This window comes from Lathamus discolor, chromosome 4 (assembly GCF_037157495.1).
Source record: "Lathamus discolor isolate bLatDis1 chromosome 4, bLatDis1.hap1, whole genome shotgun sequence".
NCBI lineage: Eukaryota > Metazoa > Chordata > Aves > Psittaciformes > Psittacidae > Lathamus > Lathamus discolor.
The window spans coordinates 101,573,002-101,588,845 of record NC_088887.1 but is presented as its reverse complement, the minus strand read 5'-3'; the positions used below and the strand labels follow the sequence as shown (position 1 = coordinate 101,588,845).

The following is a 15,844-nucleotide window of genomic DNA, read 5'->3' as shown; positions in this document are numbered from 1 at the left end:
TTTAAACATAAGCAGGTAATTGTATTCTAGGCATTTTGGTTTATTACTACTGGATATACGCCCATCTTTTATTTATTTCCATTGTTTTTACTAGGAAAAAAAAAAAAAGTCAGTAAATCAGTGTCCAGAGACAACTGGGTATGGTGAATTGATTCCTCTAGTCTTTGTGCTGTTGATTTCAATGGAATTACTCCTGATATCTTGCTTTGGAAACATAACAATTTTTAATAGCATAACTGTATCAGCATAATTATACCAAGAGAGCAATGCCAATGTATTTCCCTGCAGAGGTGATCCTGAGTGAGATTAGAACTAAGCTTACTGGGCCTCATTCACCAGTTTTATCCTACCCCTCCTTTCTTGGCATTTGTCTAAAAATCTAGCTCCAATTTTGTATTATTAGTTTATTCTACTTTGGAATTGCATCCGCAAAAATTTGCCAACAGTTGCCATAAAAATATTTTGAATGTGGAATTTTCTTCAGGTAAGTAATTCAAAATATTTTGAGTCTTTCAGTGTTCATAAAGCATCAAAGTCATGTTGCTTATGTACAGTTTTGAAGTAGGAGCATATTAATATATGCACACAGGATGATTTGTTGCTGCATTAAAGCCAAAGTAAAATTGATAGAAATGAGATATTGAATAGACTGTATCATAAAATTATGTTTTGAGGCTGAGGAAACCAAATATAATTGTGTAACTGGATCTGCAAACCAGAAGTAAAAATTTTACCCACTTCTATCAGGAATAAGCTTATTAATTCTGTCTGAGCTATGATGGGATCTTTTACAAACAAATTAAGAAATCTCTTGAATAACTAAGGTCTGTATTTTTTAATCCTTCCTAGTAGTCAGTAAACATAATTATAAAGGGAAGACTTTACATTTAGTCTGGATTCATTTGTTTTCAGCCTCATGTGTTCTGTTTTCACGTAGCTTAGAGACTGACTATGGATTCATTTTTTTTTCTTATCCCCCATGGAGTCATCTACAGATGATGACTGAATCATCTCTTGCTCTGCATCTTGTTTAAACTACAGATCGGAAAACTTGACTTGCAGTGGAAAACTGGTGAGACTTTAATTTCAAAATGTTTTCATAGCACTTTTTATTAAAAACAAGCAAATCCAAAAGAATATTTACTGTGATAGTCTGGATACTGGAACTGCCAGCACTAAACCTATCTGCTATATAGGAGTAATACTATTTGCCTTTGATTTGATGTGTCTGAACTTGTTTCTTCTACTAGCTTTCAGTACAGTACTGTCTGATAGTTGTCAAAGGATTTGGGTGACTAGGTAGTCAAGGTTCCCTTCTGGAAGAATAGACCACAAAAAATACCACATTTTTAATCTGTGCTTGCTGTTGCAGTCCTTAGCAAATTTTCCATGCTGTTAACATTTTTTTGACAGGGTCTTAATCAGAAGATCTGGCTGAAATTGAAGTGTCAGAAAATGAGTTATTGAAACAAACTGGTAAGTTGCTAGCAGATGTTAATTTCATTAAGGCCATTCATTATTTTCAGAAGATTTCTGAAATACTAATTTATACTTAGAACTACTATAATACCAGAGGAAAGAAAAAATAGCAAATATGGCCAAAAAAAAAAGAAAAACCAAACCAAAACCCACACCTGTGTGTGAGGATTTACTGTAGCGATCCAACAGAGTTAATGGTTGTATCTTGCCAATTGACATAAACCGTAATGAAAAAGTAGATGGATTGGATACACAACCATGAAATCTACTCCAAGTCTTCGGGAAAATCTCTGAGCATGTATGTCAGGATCACCTGGGTAATAAAGTTTGCTTAAATTTTCAAAAGGCTTTCAGCAGCATCTCTTGCCAAGTGTCCATAAAGAAATTGTGTGGCATAAGAAAGAAGGAATTAATTATGGAAGACTAATTAAAAGATTTGTAAATGAAGTATACTAAAAACTAGTTCCGTGCTACTCAATATATTGATAAATGACCTGGAAATGGACTTCGAAAGTTAGGGACAGAATTTACTGATAGTACCAACCTACTCTTTGCAAAGAGTTGCAGAAGGTTATAATGAGGTTGAATGCCTGGGCAATAAAATGGCAAAAGGAATATAACATTGATAAATATAAAATTAGGTACAATTAGTAAAAAGAAGTCTAATTTTATATAAACACTTTGATATACGTTGCCATATAGGAAATTCTCCAGGCTCATAAAAGCTGAAGATATCAGCTTCCAAGCTCAGCAGCAGTCAGGAAACAAAGAGAATAATGGGCGGTGGGAAAGTACGAGATAATCGCAACAGAAAGCATTGCAATGAATGTGAACTCTTGGTGCATGCTAACTTTGAATACTTCAGGCAATCCTGGCTCTTCCTCCCCCCTTCTAATCTCACGAAGGCTACAATGGAACTAGAAATAGTAAAGGGGGAGAAGAGCCTGTTAAAAATCCTTGACTATATCCAGCTACCGCGTTCAGTAGCATCAGTGATTCATCATTCAAGGCATCTGCATGAACATGCCTTTTCCTTATAGCTGCTTCTCTGAACTAGTTTGGCTTCAGGACTCGGTGAGGGCGTACTGTCTGCTGGTGTGCAAAGGTGGGGTAGACAATAAAGATGGGCAGAGATGTGGCATCTATTATAGAGGAGAAGTTAGCTTGAAAGCAAGGTAAGAGTTTGCAAGTATCCTACGGTTTTAGTATTGAAGATACCTTTTAAATACAACATAGAGTTACGAAGCCTAGTTCACCGGTCTTACCAAAAATAAAAAGTTTCAGCACAGGAGGCCAGAGTTGCCCTTACTTCAGCATAGTCAGCTTTGATGTTCCCCCCAGAGGGCATGCCCCTGCTGCCACTGCCCCAAAGATAAAAAGCACTCTACTTGCTGCATCAGTTAACAAAACTGCAAGAAATGCAACGTGTATAAATCCTCTAGAGGAAATGTGTCTTTAATCAATTAAGGAGGAGACCTGGAGGTTAGGAAGAGGACAGGAGAGTGATTCTACCTAGCATATTCCACACTAACAATGCTTGCCACATCCTACTTAATGCCTAGTCTAATTTCAGAGCTTTTAGGAATGAAAACCCTAGAAAACTGTTATATGAGTGGCAGATTATAACTAAAGGTTGCCATAATATGCCTCCAGGGTGTTGCCTTATCGGGGCTTTGCAGTGTATAATGCTACCAGGCACACAACCAGGAGAAAGAAAGTTTGGATCACCTGTGAGAGAGATAATGAGCTGGAAGAATTAAAAATTTCTGGGATAACTTTTAAGGTGTCACCTTTCAATTCATTTGAAAATGCTGGCCTGTGTTCTTACAGGGATGCATGGTGCGGCAGAGCTCCTGATACTCTATGCTCAATCTCTTTGTAGTAAGTTTTGTTCTTTCTCATAGGCCATTGAGTCAGGAAGAAACACAGGTCACAGCCAATATTTTTTCAAGCACCTTTTATTAATTTAACTGTGGCTATTAATAGAGTCAAGCTGTTGTAATTAATAGCAGATTTCATAACGCCTCCACCTCCCTGCTCGAAGCACTCAGGCACATGGCTGCACTGCTAGAGCACCATTTGGGAGGTCCTCCACATCTCTCCCAGGAGCAGAAGGTTGCCCTGGTGCACTGGTGATGAGGAAGCCCCTCTGGGGGTCCAACTGATTCATGCAACGTCTACAGACCAGGCAGTCTCTGCCCGCACTGCAGCCACCTGTAAGCTGGAAGTGGCCAGTGCTCCCGGTAGGCGTAGCCAGCTGGCCCCGTCCCTAGCCCATCCATGTGGATCTGCCTCCAGAACTCAGCTGCAGAGTACTGCCATACACTGCCTCCAGCATGAACTTATATTCCCTCTGGCCTGCTGCCTTCTGGTCACTGCTTTTTCTATCCCCACACAGTTTTTAGCAATGCACAAGTCTTTATCCCTGCACACATGTCTCTACCCAGCAGTGCACAGGAGAGGAGAAGGGATTGCAATTGGGAAACTCTGACAGCACTGGAGTGGCTAATGTTAAATTCTCTTTTGTTAACCGTGTGTTTCAAAGAAAGACACAGTTTATCTGCAAAGGCAGACTTGCTGGCAGTCTTGGAGAGGCCACCTCTACAGTAAAGCCAGCCACCAAGCTGTCCTCGGAAGGCTGCCAGGTGCTGAAACCCATGCAGCTCTGCAGAGCAGTCATGTAAGGTCTGGTCCATCATGTCACTGCTCCTAGTGCCCTTCCTGTTCTGCACAGAACCCAAGGGCCCTTCAGTCATGATGGCTGCTCTCTGAGCATCACCTTCCTCCTCCAACAGAGGAAGCAATCACACAGTGTTGTAGAACCCTTAACGATCTGCAGACACAAGCACAGCAACATTTGCAAGGAAAAAAATAGTACTTCTTAGCCCAGTTGTGGCAGATTAAAATGGGAGACAAGCTTTTGGGTATGCAGGACTTTATATAATTTTTTTAAACAACTATTTCTCTAGGTATAATAAAGGATATCACCTCCCACTGCAAATCCCAAGTTGCTTAAGAAATAGAAGTCATATAACAAATGATTGTATATATTGCATCTCCTAAACACAAACACATCTGTAGAGATAAATATATCAGGAGAGGTGTATGTGTCAGATGCAGTATATAGAATCTAGCATTCATATGTATGTATGTAATTTTAATTTAGTTTTAATTCATCGAAGTTGGTCACAGGCATGCTGGGAGAGAAGAGTAGTAACAAATGCTTCTATAATGAAGTATGTCTGCTGTGTCTGGAGTGCATATGCATGCAACAGAGACAGCCCTTGCCCTGGAAGCTATAGCCAGGGAAATGGGTTGGGGTAAAAGAAAAGCAATATAGAATTCAGAAAGACATATAAGCCAATCTGAAGCCCCCATGCTTTCAAAAGGAGGTCTCTTTTGGTGGGAGGGATCCATTAGATCAGGTCAGGTGTCCCAAGAAATGCCACTGCACCAACCTAACTCGCTGTGTTAATTCCACTGTATGAGTTTTAATGGATTTTAAAACATCCTCAGTTCTCACTGTTCTGCTAGGGGGAAATTTCATCTGGGCTAGGAAAAGAGTAATAGCTGCTTGACCCAAAATCTTCATCAGAGAAGAAAAATTTGCAGCTTGATCAAAAAATCTCGAATCCCATAATTATTTCAAAAGGAAAAAGCAGTGCTTGGCATTATACAATACATGAGGGAAAAGCTTGTGCCTTGCCAAGAGAGCTTGATATAAGCACATTACAGATAATAGAAACAGTGGAAAAATTAAGAAATAGGAAATTCCAAGCAACTTCTGAAAAGTTTTATTATAAACATACATATTAGCCTGTGGAAGAATTTGTTTTTCACCACAATTTGGTTAAAGGTGAATCCAAGTATATAAAGCATTCAGAATTATGTGGTCCACAGTGGCATTTAATGAAAGTATGAGTCAAAGAGACAGGCTGGAAACATATTCTTTTTCTTAGACAAAGCTTTATGCAAGCCTAGTCAAATTAAATGTGATTACTGGTGCATATATTTAAAAAGCTAGCACCAGGATAGAGCTATCCCTGGGACAGTGATTTCAAATCTGAAGTGTAGATCAGGTTTCAAATCAGGAATGGTAATCGGTGATATTTAAATAAACACCAGCATGCCAAGTAGCCAGTAATCCCACTGCTCATCCCTCACTAGCCCATGCCTCCTCAGCAGGGTGAGTGGCAAAACTGGGTACATCCTCTGAAGCATAATAATTAAATGGGCTGAATCCTGAGCTGCCGGGTGTTCAAAATGCAAATGCTGCTGCTTTTTTAAGTTCAGCGGAGAATATATTAGCCTTTTATAAAGAGAATCAGACACAATGGGGGCGGGATGAAGGGTAAAATTGAAGTGACACTGGTAAACCAGAAACTGGGATTTGGGTTGCTTCATTCTTGTTATGGGCTAAGACTGTTTTAGCTGCTGCAGTTGGCTTAATTTCCTGGTCTTAGTTTTTTACCTGGAGCCTTGTGTTGGCCCCTTTTCTCCAGTCTCTCCACAAAGGAAACAAATGAAGGAAAAGGGGAAGCTGGCTGCTGCTCCTGCACCTGCACAGGTGCCTCTGCACAGCCTGGAGAGGTCGCCAGGTGCCCAACATATGTGGCTTTTGCTGTGGAGCAACCCCACTCACCCATGGACCAGCCTAAGGGGACAGATGGGGAGAGGGAATAGCACTGACCATGAACAACTTCTCCCATTTTTTTGCAAAAATCTTACTTGGAGAGCAGTCTTTAGACCCAAGACTCTAGCGTCCTGTTCCTCTTCTTCAATAAGGCTGCTGAAGAAACTCCCAGGGACAAAGGTGGGCTTGTCAAAATACCAACTGTATGATAGGTAAAGTCAATTGTGTTACCAAGCTGAAACTTTTCAACATTTGCTTTTATTAGACGCTGGCTTTGCTTGCTTTTGACCTCCAAAGCTGGACTATGCAGGTTGAAATCATCCATCCGATGGATTTGCTTTATCTTCCACTGAAATCAATGACTTCTAAGAAAGTATGTTGTTTTCCACTTATTCAGAAGAATTATAAAGTGTAGAGAAGCTCTAATGCCTTCCTACTAAATATGGCTTTAAATTCAGCAAAGGGCATGTTGTCTGCATGAGGTAATTTCCACTTGTTATTCCTGTGGAAAATATGTGGATGTTTGGTTGTGCAGTAAGCCTGGAGATGTTCAAGGAGTGGGGAGCTGAAGGAGGAGCATCCAGCAGACGACACTGGATAAGACAGGAGCCATAGGAAGAAATTAAATTGGGGATCATGTTATTGAAGATTTTAGCTATGATGCATATGGGAAAAGGACAGATTTAGGGTAACACAGGCAGCATTAATTCTGACAGTTCCTAGGCTTTTGTGTGCTCGAGTTAGTAGACTTAATAAGGTTTTTAATGTGTGTATGTGCACGTAAAGTAATGTTTTTGAGATTGTCCCTGTAACCTGGTAATCCTTTTCACAATTCACGGTGCCTTGGCACACAATATCACTCAATGAAGATAACAATTGTGCAAAGTGAACCCTCAGGCATAGCTGAGGAGCTTGTAAAATTAAAGTGCAAAGTGGGCTTTTGGTGTTACAGAGAAAGAAAACAATCCTGTCACCAGACCTAGGCTGCTTCTTTGGATCTTATTCTTTTTTCACAGTTATAGCTATGTCTGATGATGTTTCCAGTGTATGTGCATAAGTAAAGCGGAGAAAACTGTTCACTGAAGTCTCAAGAACCTACAATATAACATTCTTCCTGATTTATCAGTTACTTACTTTTGTTGCTTCCCTAATCAGCTCTATCTTTTGCTCCTTCTTAGCTTTAAAGTTCTTTTTTCTCACCTTCTGTACACAGATACACATCCAGAACAAACCAGTGTCCCTTCTCACAATGTCAGTTTCAAAAAATAGCTTTTAATGAAAGGAGGTTCCAGTCTTTTGTAAACAGAAGTAGTAATTTGAGCCACAACAAGAAGTATTAAACAAGTAATTTCTTCTACTGAGCTGTAATAGGTGTTTTCCTCACTATATATCTTCTAATGACTCACTATTATTCTTATTGCTTATATAGCTTTAATGGGTTTTAATGTGCTTAAGATGTTTCTCCAGAGTATTTTCCAAGATTCTGGTGAGCAGAGATACTTTATAGTTGGTCCTTTTGTCTTCTTAGCATCTTAGTACTTTATCGGTTAAGATTTTATGAGTAGTTCTGTCTTGCTAAAATTTGCAAATCCCTTTTAATTTAAAGGAGAATGATTTGATGGTAGTGTCTGCTGGGTTCAGTTAAAATGAATCAAAACACACTCAGTGTAGCTGAAATTGTCTTGAAAGCAGAAAGGCAGTTGCAGTGTAAATCTGTGGGGGTGGAGGTGATGAATTATGCTGTGAAAGAAAATGAAAACCAGATGGCACTTGCCAAACACCAACACAGTGCAATTATGCATAGTGGAAGCACAACCACACAGCACGTATACAAACCCGTTACCTAGATCTTCACCAGACTGCTTGGTGGAGTGAAGTTTAAGTTTTGCTGAGGTTTCTGGTGCATCAGGGTTTTGTATGATGAAGACAAAACAGCAGCTTGGGCTGAATGAGCCCGGGGTAGAGATGAGATGATGGACAGGCAGTTTGCCAGGAGCTCCCCAGCATGGGTGACTTTGCCCAGAACTGCTGCAGTGTTCGCAGCCCCCATCAGCTCCTGCAGCCAGGGATAAAATTGTCACTAACAGCTACAGCAGAAACAGGATTGCATCACAAAATCATAAGGTTGGAAGGGACCTTAAAGATCATCCAGTTCCAATCCCCCTGCCATGGGCAGAGACACCTTTCACTAGACCAGGTTGCTCAAAGCCCTGTCCAACCTGGCCTTGAACACTACCACGGATGGAGCATCCACAGCTTGTCTGGCAACCTGTGCCAGGGCCTCACCACCATCACAGTAAAGAACTTCTGAGTTATACCTAATCTAAATCTCCACTCTTTCAGTTTAAAGCCATTACCCTTGTCCTATCCCTACATGTCCTTGTGAAAAGTCCTTCTCCACATTTCTTGTAGACCCCCTTAGGTACTGGAAGCTGCTCTGAGGGTCTCCCTGGAGCCTTCTCTTCTCCAGGCTGAATGAGCCCAACTCTCTCAGCTTGTCTTTTTAGGAGAGGTTCTCCAGCCCTCTGAATATATTCATGCCACTCCTTTGGACTCATTGTGCAAATACACCACCTTTTTTTTTCTTGTTGCCATTATGAGCCCATTTACTAGAAGCACAGCAATCACAAGCAGGTACAACCTGGTGATGAGGGACTGACATCGGAGCTGGGTTGGTTGTGCTGCTCCAGAGCATCTACAGTTTACAGTCTGGAGACTGAAGCTGTAAGTGAACAGAGCTTTTGCACAGTGAGTTATTGCTTATTAAATGTTGTTGTTTGAATTTCCTTGCAACTTTAAAATAGATTTTCCAATCAACAGATGAATCATTCCCCTGATCCTCTTTGTTTTGCCAACAGGCAAGTAAAAAGGACCAGCTGATATAGTTCGGCGTATTGCCATTTTATGATTCAATTTACGATCATAATTGTTTGTTGTTCTGCTTTGTTTCTGTGAAATTGATGGATTACAATAATTATTTTTCATATTGTATTTCTCTTTTAGTCTAGAAAGGTATTTGGAGCAGTTTTCCTGCGAGTGAACTGCAGCAAGGGCATGCCATTTTTATTTAGAGATACGTAGGTTAATCTTTATTATCAACATCTGCTATTAGCAACATTAAAAATGAAAATCAATTCCCAAGAATTTTTTTCTGGGCTCTTTCCCATCAGCTAAAAGGTCATGGCACTGCAGAGTTAAAACCTCATCATCTCTACACGACTATTCTTGCTGGGCTTGTTCCAGTTAAAATGTCTTATGAGACGGTCATATGAGTGCTTTATGACTGAATTAAGCAATTTATAGAAGATATGTCTCCTCTGGCTGGAATTTCCCACCCTGCAGCCCAGATGCAGTAACTGACAGCACATCTGGTGCAAAGGAAGGTACAAATCAAAACAAGAGAGGCCAACAGATCATGTAGGTCTACATTTGTAGGGGTTCTGCCATGCTGTGGCCCTGCAAGGTGCTCAAGTTGAGAAAGTTTGGTCCATTTACATTGCAAAACAGACCCATCCTTTAACTCAGCTGAGTAATCACAGAATCAACTAGGTTGGAAAAGACCTTTGAGATCATCAGTTCCAACTGTTACCCCAGTTCTGCTAAGTCCACCACTAAACCATATCACTGGGGACTTCATCTACATGGTTTTGAACACTTCCAGGCACAGTAATTCCACCACTTTCTTGGGCAGCCTGTTCCAATGGCTGACCACCCTCTCTGTGAAGAAATTTTTTGTAATATCCAATCTAAACATCCCCTGGTGTAGCTTGAGGCCATTGCATCTTGTCCTATCACTTGTTACTGAGGAGAAGAGACCAGCCACCTCCTTGCTCCATCCTCCTTTCAAGTAGTTGTCTGTTGCATGTCGCAACATAGAAAGCCTCTCCACGGCAAGAGCTTCCAGATGAGATCTCTCATCTCACCACCTTGTGCAGGTGAGGGTCTAATAGATCTGTTAGCTACTTTTCCTGCAAGCCCCTCCTGCCAGAGGTAGGTAGGGGCAGGACGGCATTGTGCCTCTGCCTGTGAGCTGGTGCTGACCCGGGTCATGCAGTTTCTGGCACAAATGAGCAGAAAGGGAGTGCCACAAGTCACACCCAGCATTGCGCACACTCACTCACTGCCAGGAAGCAGACATTCCCATTGGATGCTGTTAGCTTAATCCACACACACACAAAAAAAAGTTAAAAAAAAAGTATATGTGTATATATATATATATATATATATATATATATATATATATATATATATAGGGAGAGAGAGAGATACATGGCAGGGAAGGAATCTTATGTCTTTCAAGACAAAGTGCCTCCTGGGACTTTTCCTAGGGAGCAAAATGGATGCCCTACCTCAAGGTCCCATCCAAAATCATGGTTTCATCTTACACAAAACACCCTATTTTTTTATTTTTTTTTTTTTGCAGAATACTTGCAAATTAATACTGTGGCACAATCGTGGAAATTCCTCTTTTTAATAGGATTTTCTGCCTGACTAATAAATAAATTGTCTTTCAAGTGAAAGCTGCCTCTGATTCTGTTCTCCCCTGGATTCCAGCCCAGTTAAGAGAGAAGGAAACTCCAGAGAAATTTTGCTGTCTCTGACAATGATCAATGCTGCTGAGTGATGGGTAATTGCAATCTATCTCATTATTTATGTATTTATCGATTTGCCATCATTAATCTCTATTACATTGCTGCCTGCTGTCTCTCCCTACTGGTTTAAAAGGAGTGTTACAATTTTCCTCGTTTTTTTTTAGCTCCTAGTACTTTTGCCACCTACCTCTTTTGTTGTTTTCCTTGATGTTGTTGTCTCCTGTCTTCTAGGTCTGGGAGCAGTCTTCGTCCATCCACATCCCTTATCTGTTTTTTAGTTAGCTTTTGCAGTCCTTTTTTCCCTAGAGGTGGGTGAATGAGTGGAAAAATTGGTCTAGCAATAAATGAGAGCAGCAGGGCTGCATACCCACTGGGGTAAAATGCTGGCTTAATCAGCACTGCTTTAGACAACCAAAGTTTCTTCTTACTGGTCACAATCTCTACAGGTCATTGTGCTGTGTAGACACAAGCTCCTCAGATCAACAATTACACATTTTAATTTATCTGAGAGGCAACCAGCACTGCAGCAGCTCTTCTGAACATAGACGATAATTCACTTCTGCCGCTGCCTTGTGCTGTGCTAATACGAAAATGCAGTGATTATTTTGTTTGTTTGTTTTCTGTAAGGAGATTGATGCTAAATTTCTCCCTACAAATCCAACAGGATCGTTGCGGTTTAAGATAATTGCATAGCTTAGCATAGTTGTAAAACTGCAGTTGATTCTTACACTGGAGCTTGCCTTTGATGTGCCTCAGGTTCATCTTCTGAAATTGAGTGCCAGTTTGTTCAACGATCCATCATTTATTTATTTATTTAAGTTTAAGATAATCACAATCAGTTTCTAGGGCTCTATGGTCCTGCCATAATAAATTATGCAAAAATACCATTAATTTAAACCTCAGCAGTTCAGCCAGCCAGCTATCTGCTTCCACTGTCAGCTGGAATGCATGTCTCTACCTCCTCTGAAAACCCTCTCACATAAAACTCTTTTGCAGTGTGCTTGGAAAATCAGCAAATTTGATGTCTTCCAAACGAGAAGAGGAACAATCTCCAGACCCATCAAAGGTAACACATTGGAGGTGCTGTGTTTTTCCCAGTTTCTAGGTCCTAGAGTTTCTTATAAGATGCCATTTCTTGGTATTTCAGGCCCAGTCCAGAGAGGACCTTAGTGCACACACAGAACTGACAGTGTAAGAGCATATGGCACTGCAAATGCAAATTAATGAACATGGAGAATAAGTAAAATTGCAAGGGATGACCACAGATACATTCTCTCTGCTTTCCCAGGCAAACACCATGAGCTCCAAGCAGTCTCTGAAGCACCAAACACACCTGCTGAAACAGCAATATTTTATATTCTGTGTCGGGTTTGCATGACTCTACTCACTAGCTTTTCATTATATTTTCTCTCCCCTGACCAGTTGAGAAGGGGAGTGATAGAGTGGCTTTGATGGGCACCTGGTGTCCAGCCAAGGGCAGCACAGCACATGCTCCCAAATGTTCTGCCTGGATTTCAGCTGTTAAGTTGCGTGAGGCGTGTTAACAGCATCTAACCCTGAGGTACCCATCATGTGGATCATATTGTCAGTTTTTGTGCTCAGGACAGAAGGCTGTATGTGCCTAATGAGACACATATGAAGAAAATTAGCTAAAGAGGATGCTATCAAAGGAAGAACAAAGTTATAAATAAAGCAAGCTTGAAAACCAGTGAAATTATTTAAACTATGACTTCCTCTGTAGAAGCTCTAAACTCCTGCTTTGTCCCTTAAACCCCATGTCCCCAGTACCTCCTAAATAACTTCCCAGTATCCTATTTCTTTCTACTCTTGACAGAGCTGTGACAAAATGGTCAACTGTCACAAAATTACCTATGCTCATACTATTAAATTCCTTTACACTCCAAAATGTGTGCCTATGTTCAGTCTGCCTATTGGCACTGCTCTTTGAGGTGTAGCAACTCTTGTGCTCATGAATCATCTAGAAAAGCACTTGGCAGAGGCTGAAGCCATGCCAAGGACTATCTTCAAAAATTCAGCACCATTCAGGGAGTTTCAGTTGCACGAAGCACCTTCTGCAATCAACAGAGAGCAACAGATCATGTCCTGCCAAGGATGCTGCCCGTCCAAAGAACCTCTTGACTCATGGATCTCAAGCTCTGTGGCTGAATCTGGGCTTCTTGCCACCTGCATCTTTGGTCACTTCAATGGCTGTGCCTTGGGATGGATTCTAAGAAGAGCCCAGGAAGACTGTGGGCCCAGAACTAAATGGAAATAAATCACCTTTCTGAAACCTGATTCCTAAGCACTAAAAAGGGAGGGGTAATGGAAACTTGACTGAATGAAGGCTTGACTTTGGCTAGATCCCTAAATCCCATTTTTCCAGATCTGATCTCTAGATCTTACAATACCAAGTAGATCCAAATGCAAGCACTTTCAAATATAAAGGAGTCATACTCTCTTTGAAAATCATCAAGGCCACATCACAAATGGGGAGAACTGTAGGGTTCTATCGTTCATTGTTTTGGTAAAGAAGCAGCCTCACAGGAATGCTAAACACCCTGTGAACAATACTATGTGATCTTGAAAGGTCACTTACCCTCTTCAGTATTTTCTGAATAAAAGACTCCTTAGAATGGGGAGAAGTAACAGGCTGTAGACTGTTTCTATGTATTCAAAATAAGAGATTTCAAAATCAGAAGCAATAGTAGGGTCATCTGTTAAACACCCTGTTAACTGTGGCTGTATATTGCCATTTCTAACGTGGCTTTGCTGAAACCTCTGAAATAACTCAGCTTTCAAAGCTTGCAAGAGCACTAAAAGATGATTCGGGGATCAGGAAGCACAATCCAGAGAACCAAAGTGGAAGAGTCTATAACTAGTTTTGGTGAAATTACCAGCATACCTAATTAAATCACATGTATACATGCTGTACGTTTCAGCAAAGTTGCATTTAAGTTGCTTTTCATCTTGAAAGACAGCAACAGCTCCATCTTTCCCACAGATGAATATGGTTTAGATATGTTCATAGGTAAAACAGACACAGCAGCTGCAGGTTTAATTAAACGTTTGCCTAATCACATAAAAAGACAGTGATATATTTTCATAGCATCTGGCAGTTTAACCATTCACTAGTCATCCTATAATTAGCATGCTGTTGAATTTAATAGAAGACTGTTCTAATGTAGTGCCAGATGGTCCTTCTAGCCGACACGGGGAATGACAATTTCTGCCATGTTTACTTCAAGGGTAGAACAGTCAAAAAGATCCTTCTTAGAGCACAACACTGATGATGTAAGAGGTCACTCTGCTGTCCTCAGAAAGCAATGGCTTTGAATGTAGCTTATGGAGTATAATTTATTAACTTCCATGAAAAGTTTTGCTTGGCTTTATTGTCCATTTCTCCTGTTTTGTAAAGACATTAGCTTTGTATGTTTGCAGAAGAGCTTTCTGTAAGTCAGTGCTAGCATCCCAAGGTCCTGTGGGACATGAGGAGGTGGGAAAAATAAAAGTAGATGTTAGAAAGGTCTTCTTTGCAGCAAGGTCTGTGAGTTGACCCCTGACCGTCTCAGTGGAGTCTTAAATTAGCCCAAACACTACACAAGTGACTCTTTGCTACAGCTCCATTCATTAGAGAAATAAAATTTTACAAAAAACCCTAGTGAAATGGCAGGGACACTAAAATGAAGAATATCCATGAACAAAATAAAAGACAGAGATGTTTTTGCTGTTGATAAATGAAGACAATTTTTAGTAACCAGTGGAGAATTTCAACAAACTTCAGCATCGTTCTGGAGTTTAGTGGAATAGTAGTGGAATAACAGATTTTAATGGAATTAGTAGTCAGACTATAACAATCTTGTTATCAAAGGATGTGTTATACTAAGAGCTTCTGGGAGAAGATATCATGTGTGACAGATAAATCTCAGTGGTTCTTTCATTTTGAAGCTGGATGCAGCATGGTAGGCCAAAAGCTCCTTCATAACTGATATCGATCATATTCCAGCCGAGCTCCAACTAACGTTTTGAACATCAAAACTTGCTGACTGGTTTTCATTCAGCCTATCTCTGTGCAATTCATTTCTCTTAAATAATAAAAATGTGATTGATCCATCCATCTGTGCTGTCAAAACGTCAGTGTAGTGTCTCCTTACAGACTATTATCTTATCCGCATGAGCAACACACTCCATACTAATTTCCTAAATCCCTCTCTACAGAGAACAACTGTTCATAACGTGAGGCCCTTTCAAAATGTAGCCAGACTGATGGAGACCCAAACTACTTTTATGGACTCCTGCAGTGATCCTGACTGGAAGATCATGCCCATCGAGGATTGATGATCCATGTGACAGTGAATCTGTGGAGGTGCAAGTCATTGCTCTGCATACAACATCACCTGCAGGCCCGTGTTGTGCTCCACATCTCCCTCTGTGCAGGGCAGACACAGCTGGGTAATGGTGCTGGAGGAGCCTCCAGGTAGCTCTCACTTTATGGTATCATAGAATAGTTAGGGTTGGAAAGGACCTCAAGATCATCTAGTTCCAACCCCCCTGCCATGGGCAGGGACAACTCAACACTAAACCATCTCACCCAAAGCTTTGTCCAACCTGGCCTTGAACACTGGCAGGGATGAAGCATTCACAGCCTCCCTGGGCAGCCCATTCCAGTGCCTCACCACCCTAACAGGAAAGAATTTCCTCCTTATATCCAATCTAAACTTCCCCTGTTTAAGTTTTAACCTGTTACCCCTTGTCCTGTCACTACAGTCCCTGATGAAGAGTCCCTCCCCAGCATCCCTATAGCCCCCCTTCAGATACTGGAAGGCTGCTATGAGGTCTCCACGCAGCCTTCTCTTCTCCAGGCTGAACAGCCCCAACTTCCTCAGCCTGTCTTCATACGGGAGGTGCTCCAGTCCCCTGATCATCCTCGTGGCCCTCCTCTGGACTTGTTCCAACACTTCCATGTCCTTTTTATGCTGAGGACACCAGAACTGCACACAATACTTGTGAGGTCTCACAAGAGCAGAGTAGAGGGGCAGGATCACCTCCTTCGACCTGCTGGTCACGCTCCTTTTGATGCAGCCCAGGATACGGTTGGCTTTCTGGGCTGTGAGCACAGCAATTACACACCTGCAATGGCTTT

The 15,844-nt window shown here is 41.1% G+C and overlaps 1 long non-coding RNA gene across 1 annotated transcript; it reads left to right on the top strand.

Annotated features, from left to right (window-relative positions):
• The first annotated feature begins 1,435 nt into the window (after positions 1-1,435).
• LOC136012803 (uncharacterized) lies at positions 1,436-12,577 on the top strand. The gene is made up of 4 exons (XR_010611967.1): positions 1,436-1,476; positions 10,667-10,739; positions 11,701-11,770; positions 11,852-12,577. It is a non-coding gene; the product is annotated as an uncharacterized LOC136012803 (long non-coding RNA).
• Positions 12,578-15,844: the final 3,267 nt, after the last annotated feature.